The sequence below is a fragment of the Zingiber officinale genome, chromosome 6B (assembly GCF_018446385.1).
Source record: "Zingiber officinale cultivar Zhangliang chromosome 6B, Zo_v1.1, whole genome shotgun sequence".
Taxonomy (NCBI): Eukaryota; Viridiplantae; Streptophyta; class Magnoliopsida; order Zingiberales; family Zingiberaceae; genus Zingiber; species Zingiber officinale.
Genome location: NC_055996.1, coordinates 16,218,133 through 16,227,023, shown reverse-complemented (window position 1 = coordinate 16,227,023; position 8,891 = coordinate 16,218,133).

Below are 8,891 nucleotides of genomic sequence, written 5' to 3'. Positions count from 1 at the left end.
ATTTTTCCTTACAAAATCGTATTGGTTGTTTTAAGACCTATTATCCAACAAAATTGTCTAAAAAGGAGACAAACTTTGGAAGAAAATGAGAGTTTTTAGCTTCCAGGTCTAAAAATAACCTAACAAAAATATTGGAAAAAATAATAGATCTTTGAGTTAAGAATGTGGAAAAGATTGTGAATTATCAACTCAAGGACCGTTGATCGTTGCTTTGGGGAAGGTCAAATCTCATTGTGAGCAAGGTCCAGCCTCGTGACCTCGTCGCAAGGTCGTGGGATGAGGTCCGACCTCACGACCTCACTACGAGATCATTGGCGAGCTCACCGCCGAGGCATCCATGAGTCATTACCTTACCATGAAAGTGAAGACGTCATTGCTTTCCTTTCCCTTTTCATTTACTTGTTAGACTTCGTTTGGTAGTTTTAAATTGGAGAGAAAGGAAAATATTTGGATGAAAAAATGGAAAAAAATAGTGTTTGGGAGTTTTTTATATAAAGAAAAAGAAAGTGAGAGAAGGAAAAGTTTTCTCTTTATAATCAGAAGATTTTCCAACCAAAAATGGAAGGAAACGGGAAACTTTTGTTGAAGAGAAAAAAATTACTTTTTATACCAAATATATTCTTCAAAAGTTGATATAAAATAAATTTATCCCCAACCTATCCTATAATTGATAAAATGGGTTTCTCTTCCAAAGAATTCCAACGAACACAAGAGCTTCACAAGTTGAGGAAGATTGAAAAGTGCACATCTTCTACACTAATCAATTAACAAGTAATATTTTCCTTTGTTTTTCATTTTATTGATATCATTTACCTCTTTCTCACTACTTCATAGTTATTTATTGATTTATTTAATTATTTTGTGTTTATTTTTGTTGATGGGCTTTAATTGTTTTAATATTTTCATTTATTTTTCACATTGTTGATACTTTCTCTTTTTCTCATAATTATTCGTTGATTTATTTAATTATTTTGTGCTTGTTTTGTGTTTATGCTATTTTGATGGAATATAGCAATTATAAATTATTGACGGTATTCAATTAATTGGAATACTAATGATTGTATTTTAGATGGATATAGAGCAAACCAAAGTTGTAAGCGAGTGATATTCGTCGACAATTAGTTGTCGTTGAAGTTATTTGTTGTGTTATAAGATTAATCATTTTCCAACATATCTCTCGTCTAAATTATATAGGTCGATCTATTGGAAATATGTCAAATTTAAATAAGATGATTCACACGGGGCTAGAAACATTTGGCCGTTTGTATGAATTATTACAAACACGCGGTGGTTTAAATTCTACTCAAAGAGTCACGGTAGAAGAACAAGTTGTTAAGTTTCTCCATGTATTATCAATTCCGACAAAAAATGGCACAATGACATCTTTTATCGGCATTCTAGTGAAATTGTTAGTAGCCATTTTCATAGAGTTTTGAAATCAGTTATAACATTGGAAGATCAATTTCTTCGACAACCTACAGGAGAACAAATTCCTCCCGAAATACTTCACAATGAAAGATTTATCCATATTTCAAGGTGATTTCATTTGCTCAACTAGTTAAAAAATTTAGCCATAATTACCTACAACTATAATATAAACGAACATGTTTATTAGGATCGTGATGGTGCAATTGATGGAACACATATATCCGTGAAAGTATCTAGTAATGATGCAGCAAGATATCGAGGTAGAAAAGAACATCGAATACAAAAGTGCTAGCTGCATGTTCTTTGGGCATGCAATTCACCTACGTTTTACCCAGTTTGAAAGGAATTGTATCAGATTCGAGAATCATAAAAATGTGCTTAGCAAAGAAGATAAATTAATCATTCCTGAAGGTAATATTTAGCTGCATGTCAATACTTTAATTAAGAAGTTAATAACTATTTGAACTTTTATAGGGAAATATTACCGTGTTGATGTTGGATTCATGTTGAAAAGTGGACTTCTTACACCTTATAGAAATGTAAGATACTACTTGAAGGAATACTCAAATCGACAACCACAAAACTATCATGAATTGTTTAATCTGCACATTCTTTCCTACGTAATGCAATTGAGCGATCATTTGGTGTTCTGAAAAAAAAGATTTCCTATCAGTGGAGATACTCAACCAACTTATAGTCTTGATGTACAATCACAAATAGTTCTTGCATGTTGCATCTTACATAATTTTTTAATGGAAGTTGATCCTGATGTGGAATATAGTTACGAAGTAGATGAAGAATTGTCACGACAATCTCCACCACAAGAAGATACGATTGAAGTAGAAAGTATTAAAAAGGATTTAGCATAAAATGAATAATTAAGAAATCAGATAGTCATTCAAATGTGGCAAGATTATGTATTGTAACCTTTTATTTTTTCATATGATATGGACTTCATTTTGTTTAGCATGTTTTGTTTTTTTTAGCTAATGCTATAAATTTTTGATTTTGTAAGTAAACTTATGAATTATTATTTATTAATATATATTGACGTAAATTCTATTTTGTAACATTTTCTATTTGGATTAATATTTGTTATAATTAGAAAAATTAAAAAAAAAATCAGCATGAAGGGAGAAATCATGAAATGGACAGCCCATATTATTGGGTTTTTCGGACCGCAAAATCACTTTTTGTGTTGCGAAAACCCCGAAATCCCCATGCCACCGGATCCGTGCGAAGTTTAAAATTTCATATACATGTTTTCTACTCCTAGATCTACATTAGATCTACAAAAGAAAAGAGGTTACCCTTGATGCGAAGCCCTTCGCGTAATCCCGCTCGTCCAAGGTTCGCCAGATTTCGAGAGTATCAAAGTAGATACTCCTCTATGTATATCCACACGAACAACTCGATGGAGAGAACCTCTAAGGATGTGCTAGCAACCTTAGAAGATCAGTAATGGTGGAGGAGAGGGAGAGAAGATGAGAGCTTGAGGAAGAAGATGGAGTTACAAGACAAAAATGAAAACTCCACCTTGAATAAAAGTGGTCGGCCACCTTTAGGTGGTTTGTAACCTCCATGGGATGCCAAGAGTCACAACTCTTGGTAACTCCCATGAGATGGCATCCCACTTAAGCAACCATGATGATGTGGAGCATCATCATTGGCCCACTTAATGCCAACTCACCAATGAGGTGGCAAATAGTCAAGTCAAACTTGACTCTTCATCTTCCTCTCAAGGCAAGTCAAACTTGACCACTTCTCTCCCTTGGTTGATCTAATCTAACCATTGGTTCGAGTTAATTTTAATTTAATGAATCTCTATTCATTGAATTAAATTGATTCAATGAGTCTAAGTCCAAATTAGACTCATTTAACACATGAACCAAATTGAGTCCAACTCAATTAGCTCAATTTGGATTACTCTTAATCCAATTTGGTTCATCACATGAACCTAATCTCCATCTAATTGCCCTTTGTGTGTGACCCTATATGTTCTTGTAACGTTGGCAATGCTCCTAAACTCATTTAGAAGCATAAGTAATGAGCGGTATCTAGCAACACATCATTACTACGCAAGTTACAAGAATGTTGAGATCCAACATCACCTTGTGACTACTAATTGTGACTCCTCACAATATATGACAAGTGTCCTTCTATCCTTGACATCTAGATTGATCAATATGAGGCATAGACCGTGTCATCCTCTAATCAATCTAAATCTTGAACTCCAAGTAGACTCACTCAATCAAATGAGCTCAATATCTCATATTGACTCATTTGGGCATGGTCATGCACTTAGTGGTCTCACTCTATCAAGAATATCGATGTCACTCCCGCCATATAGGAGGGATAGATCCCATCTACATCACTCACATCCCTCCGCATAATTTGTCACATACCCAATAATCGCCTTTATAGTCCACCCAGTTACGGGTGACGTTTGACGAAGCCAAAGTACGTAACTCCTTATGTAGGGAACCATGGTGACTTCAGGTCCAAGGACTAGTAGTCATACTAATAGCTACATTAGAAAGTATATGACACTCATATAACGATCCATGATACTTTCTCATGGCGGGTCATTCAGTATACATTCTCCAATGCATACCCATGTGTCAACTTGATATCTCCATATCCATGACTTGTGAGATCAAGTCATCGAGTTGACCAACATGCTAGTCTTGTCGCATTAACATTGTCCCTGAATGTTAATACTTGACTAGAAATGATTAAGAGTAGTGTTCCCTATATCATCTCACTATCGATTCAACCAATCGATAGATATAGGTAAGAACTTTCTACTCAAGGACGCTATTATACTTAGTTATTTGGCACCAATACAAGTAAGTATAATAACCAAAACAAATGTCTTTATTTATATACAAGAATATGATACAACGAGTCCATACAACAATCATCAAATGATTGGCTCTAGGGCTCTAACTAACAATCTCCCACTAGCACTAGTGCCAATCAGTGTAGGCTCTAAGGCCTAATGACCTAGTATGACCATCATGCTTTCTCTTTTCCAAAGCCTTGGTCAAGGGATCTGCGATGTTAGCCTCTGTGGGTACTCTGCAAATCTTCACATCTCCTCTATCGATAATCTCTCGAATGAGATGGAAATGCCGTAGTATGTGTTTGGTCCGCTGGTGTGAGCAAGGTTCCTTAGCCTGTGCAATTGCTGCATTGTTGTTATAATAGAGCTCAATGGGGTCAGCAATGCTAGGAACCATCCCAAGTTCAGTGATGAACTTACGGATCCAAATTGCCTCCTTTGCTGCCTCTGATGCAGCAATACACTCGGCCTCTGTTTTAGAATCAGTGACTGTGTCCTGCTTCGAACTCTTCCAGCTCACAGCACCACCATTTATGCAAAACACAAACCCTGACTGCGATCGATAATCATCCTGGTCGGTCTGGAAGCTGGCATCACTGTAACCCTTTACAGCTAGCTCGTCATTGCCTCCATATATCAAGAAATATTCTTTAGTCCTTTTTAAGTACTTAAAAATATTCTTGACCGTTATCCAGTGACTTTCACCTGGATCTGACTGGTATCTTCTCGTCATGCTCAAAGCATACGAAACATCAGGACGAGTACATAGCATGGCGTACATGATAGATCCTATGGCTGAAGCATAAGGGATCTGATCCATGCGGTCTCTCTCCTCTCTAGAAGAGGGACCTTCCGTCTTCGAAAGACTCACACCATGTGACATCGGCAGAAATCTCTTCTTGGAGTTCTGCATGGCAAATCGAAGTAATACCTTGTTAATGTATGTACTCTGACTTAGGCCAAGCAATCTCTATAGATCTATATGCCTAGAATGAGGGATGTTTCACCTAAGCCCTTCATTGAGAAACAAGTCCCTAGCCAAGTCTTGACAGACTGCAGCAAAGGGATGTCTTTCCCAATAAGTAGTATGTTATCCACATACAATATAAGGAAGACAACTGAGCTCCAACAACCTTCTTATAGACACAAGGTTCATCTTCATTTTTGATGAAACCAAACTGTTTGATTGCATCATCGAATCAAAGATTCCAGCTCCGAGAAGCTTGCTTTAGTCCATAAATGGACCTCTGCAGCTTGCATACTCTGCTAGGATGCTGTGGATCTATAAAACCCTCAGGTTGTGTCATATACACATCCTCGAGTAGGTTTCCATTCAGAAACGCAGTTTTGACATCCATCTGCCAGATCTCATAATCGTGGTACGCTGCAATAGCAAGCATGATCCGAATGGACTTAAACATCGCTACTGGAGGAAAGGTTTCATCATAGTCAATACCATGAATCTACTTGAAACCTTTAGCTGCCAAGCGACCCTTATAGATAAGTCCATCCATGTCAGTCTTTCTCTTAAAGACCCACTTACACCCTATGGGTTTTACACCCTCAGGTGGATCAATCAAAGTCCATACTTGGTTAGTGTACATGGATTCCATCTCGGATCTCATGGCCTCTAGCCATTTCTCGGAATCTGGACTCATCACAGCTTCTTGATAGGAGGTGGGCTCATCCTCTATGAGCACAACGTCATCATGGTCAGACAAGAGAAATGAGTATCTCTCAGGCTGACGATATACCCTATCAGATCTGCGAAGATGTAGGTCTACTTGAACTGGTTGTGGTTCCTCAACTCTTTGTGGAACAACATCATCCACAACACTTTGTGGTTCTAGTTCACCTTCCATTGAGTTTTCAGTGCTATGGTCCATATCTTAAACTTTTTAAAGATCGAATGTACTCCCACTAGCCTTTCTAGAAATACCACAGTCTTAGCCACAACTATCTTGTGTTGATTGGGAATGTAGAAGTAATATCCCTTCGTTTCCTTGGGATATCCAATGAAATAGCACTTGTCGGATTTGGGTCTCAATTTGTCCGAGACTTGACGTCTAACGTAAGCCTCACAACCCCAAATCCTCATAAAAGACACCTGGACATCTCTCCCAGTCCATATCCTATATGGTGTCTTTATTACAGCCTTGGATGGAACTCGGTTGAGAATGAAGGCTGCTGTGTCTAGAGCATAGCCCCAAAGATACATAGGAAGATCTGTGTGACTCATCATAGATCGTACCATATCTAATAAGGTATGATTCCTCCTTTCGGATACACCATTCCACTGTGGTGTTCCAGGAGGAGTGAGTTGAGATAGAATCCCACACTCAGCTAGATAGTCACGAAACTCATGGCTAAGGTATTCACCACCTCGATCTGATCGAAATATCTTAATACTTTTGCCAAGCTGGTTTTGTACTTCATTCTTGAATTCTTTGAACTTTTCAAAGGATTATGACTTATGTGTCATCAGGTACACATAACCATATCTACTGAAGTCATCAGTAAATGTAATGAAGTACCTATAACCACCTCTAGCAGTGACATTGAAAGAGCCACATACATCACTATATATAAGACCTAACAAGTCAGTCGCTCTCTCACTGTGTCTACTAACGGGAGTCTTGGTCATCTTGCCTAGAAGGCATGACTCGCATGTCTCATATGATTTAAAATCAAATGAGTCCAGCAAACCATCTTTATGGAGCTGGGATAAGCGTTTGTCATTTATATGACCTAAGCGACAGTGCCAGAGATAGGTTTGGTTCATGTCATTTGACTTGAACCTCTTGGTACTTATGTTATAGATAGCGTTCTCAAGGTCTAGAATATAGAGTCCGTTCATCAGAGATGCACTATAATAGAACATATCATTTAAATAAACTGAACAACATTTGTTCTTTATTATAAATGAAAAGCCTTTCTTGTCTAAACAAGAAATTGAAATTATGTTCTTAGTCAAGGCAGACACATAATAACATTCATCTAATTCTAGTACAAGCCCAGAGGGTAGAGATAGATAGTAAGTTCCTACAGCAACAGCAGCAATCCGTGCTCCATTGCCTACTCATAGGTCTATCTCGCCCTTCGTCAATGCTCTGCTATTTCTCAGCGCTTGTACATTAGTACAAATGTGAGAAACACATCCGGTATCTAATACCCACGATGAAGAAATAGAGAGGTTGACTTCTATAACATTTATACCTGAAGTAGAAATCTTATTTCTCTTCTTCTTAAGATCTTCCAAGTATCCTGTGCAGTTCCTCTTCCAGCGCCCTGCTTGTCCTTGATAGAGTTGACGAAGATGTTCAACCATATCATAAGCACCCATCAACTCGTGTTGCTTCTGAAGCTCAGAGTTCATGGTTGTGAGCATGAGACATGACACATCTAATGTGTTATCTTGATGCTTCTTGTAAGCATCTCGGTCAGCTCGCGTGGCAGTGGCAGGAGGTGCCTCCGGAATGGGTTGCTCCAGAACGTACAGTTTACGTTCCTGTGTGAGAACAATTCTCAGATTCCCGTACCAGTCCAGGAAATTAGCTCCGTTGAGCTTGTCCTTCTTAAGGACAGAACGCAGGGAGAAAGAGTTCGTATTTGACGTCATGGTTATCTACAACAGAAAAATACAGAAAAATAAATAAATATCATATTCTATTAATCATTTAATTAGGCCTTTTAATTAAATGATGCTTCCACTGAATTCTATAATTCATGTGGGACAAGATCCACATCATACTACGCCTTGAGTTAGCTTTGGCTAAATCGCCCAAGACTTAGTATGATCGGAAGGTAACTAATTTACCAATTACATCTCTATGCAACTCTTGTTTATAGGATCAAGATCCGCATTTATATTAAAACTCGAGTTAGCTTTGGCTAATACGCCCAAGAGTTAATATAAACGTGATTTTGACCTATCTACCAACCATTGGAAAAATGTCTATAGTTAAACTCGATCCAATTGAGTTAACTAGTACTCAATCTAATTGAGTTGTACTCACCCATGCGTTGATAGGCGGGATCAAAATTGTCCCTCTGTACCCTACCAAGATAATATGTATTGCTCTGCTTTGGCAGATTCAACAACAACATGTGATCGAGGTAGTGATAGGTATCATGGCATGGTAGGCATTACGAGTTGACGCGATTAAGATATAATCTAATCGATGAGATGTATCATATACGCGATTTAGATCTAATCTAATCGTTAGGGCGCATCATGTACGCGATTTAGATCTAATCGAATCGTCGAGGTGTATCATATACGCGATTGATCGAATCGAATCGTTAAGGCGCTAATTAATTACTTATTCTATCATGCATCACATATACACACACAAGCAATTAATTAAATATTTTTATGATTAGTCATGGCCCAACTACGATCTTCTCAAGCCAATGAGAAGATCGGATGGTCAACCTAAGGTCAACAACTTCTCAAGCTCCTTCCTTTGACCACCTTGCGTTGCTCGCGCCCTCCTCGTAACTCCGTCTCGAGTGGACCTTCCACCGCTTCAATTTTGTACATTACAATGGTGAAACTCGAGTTACATTCGAGTCTAAACTAATTACAACAGGAATATAAAATTAGGAAAGGCACGAC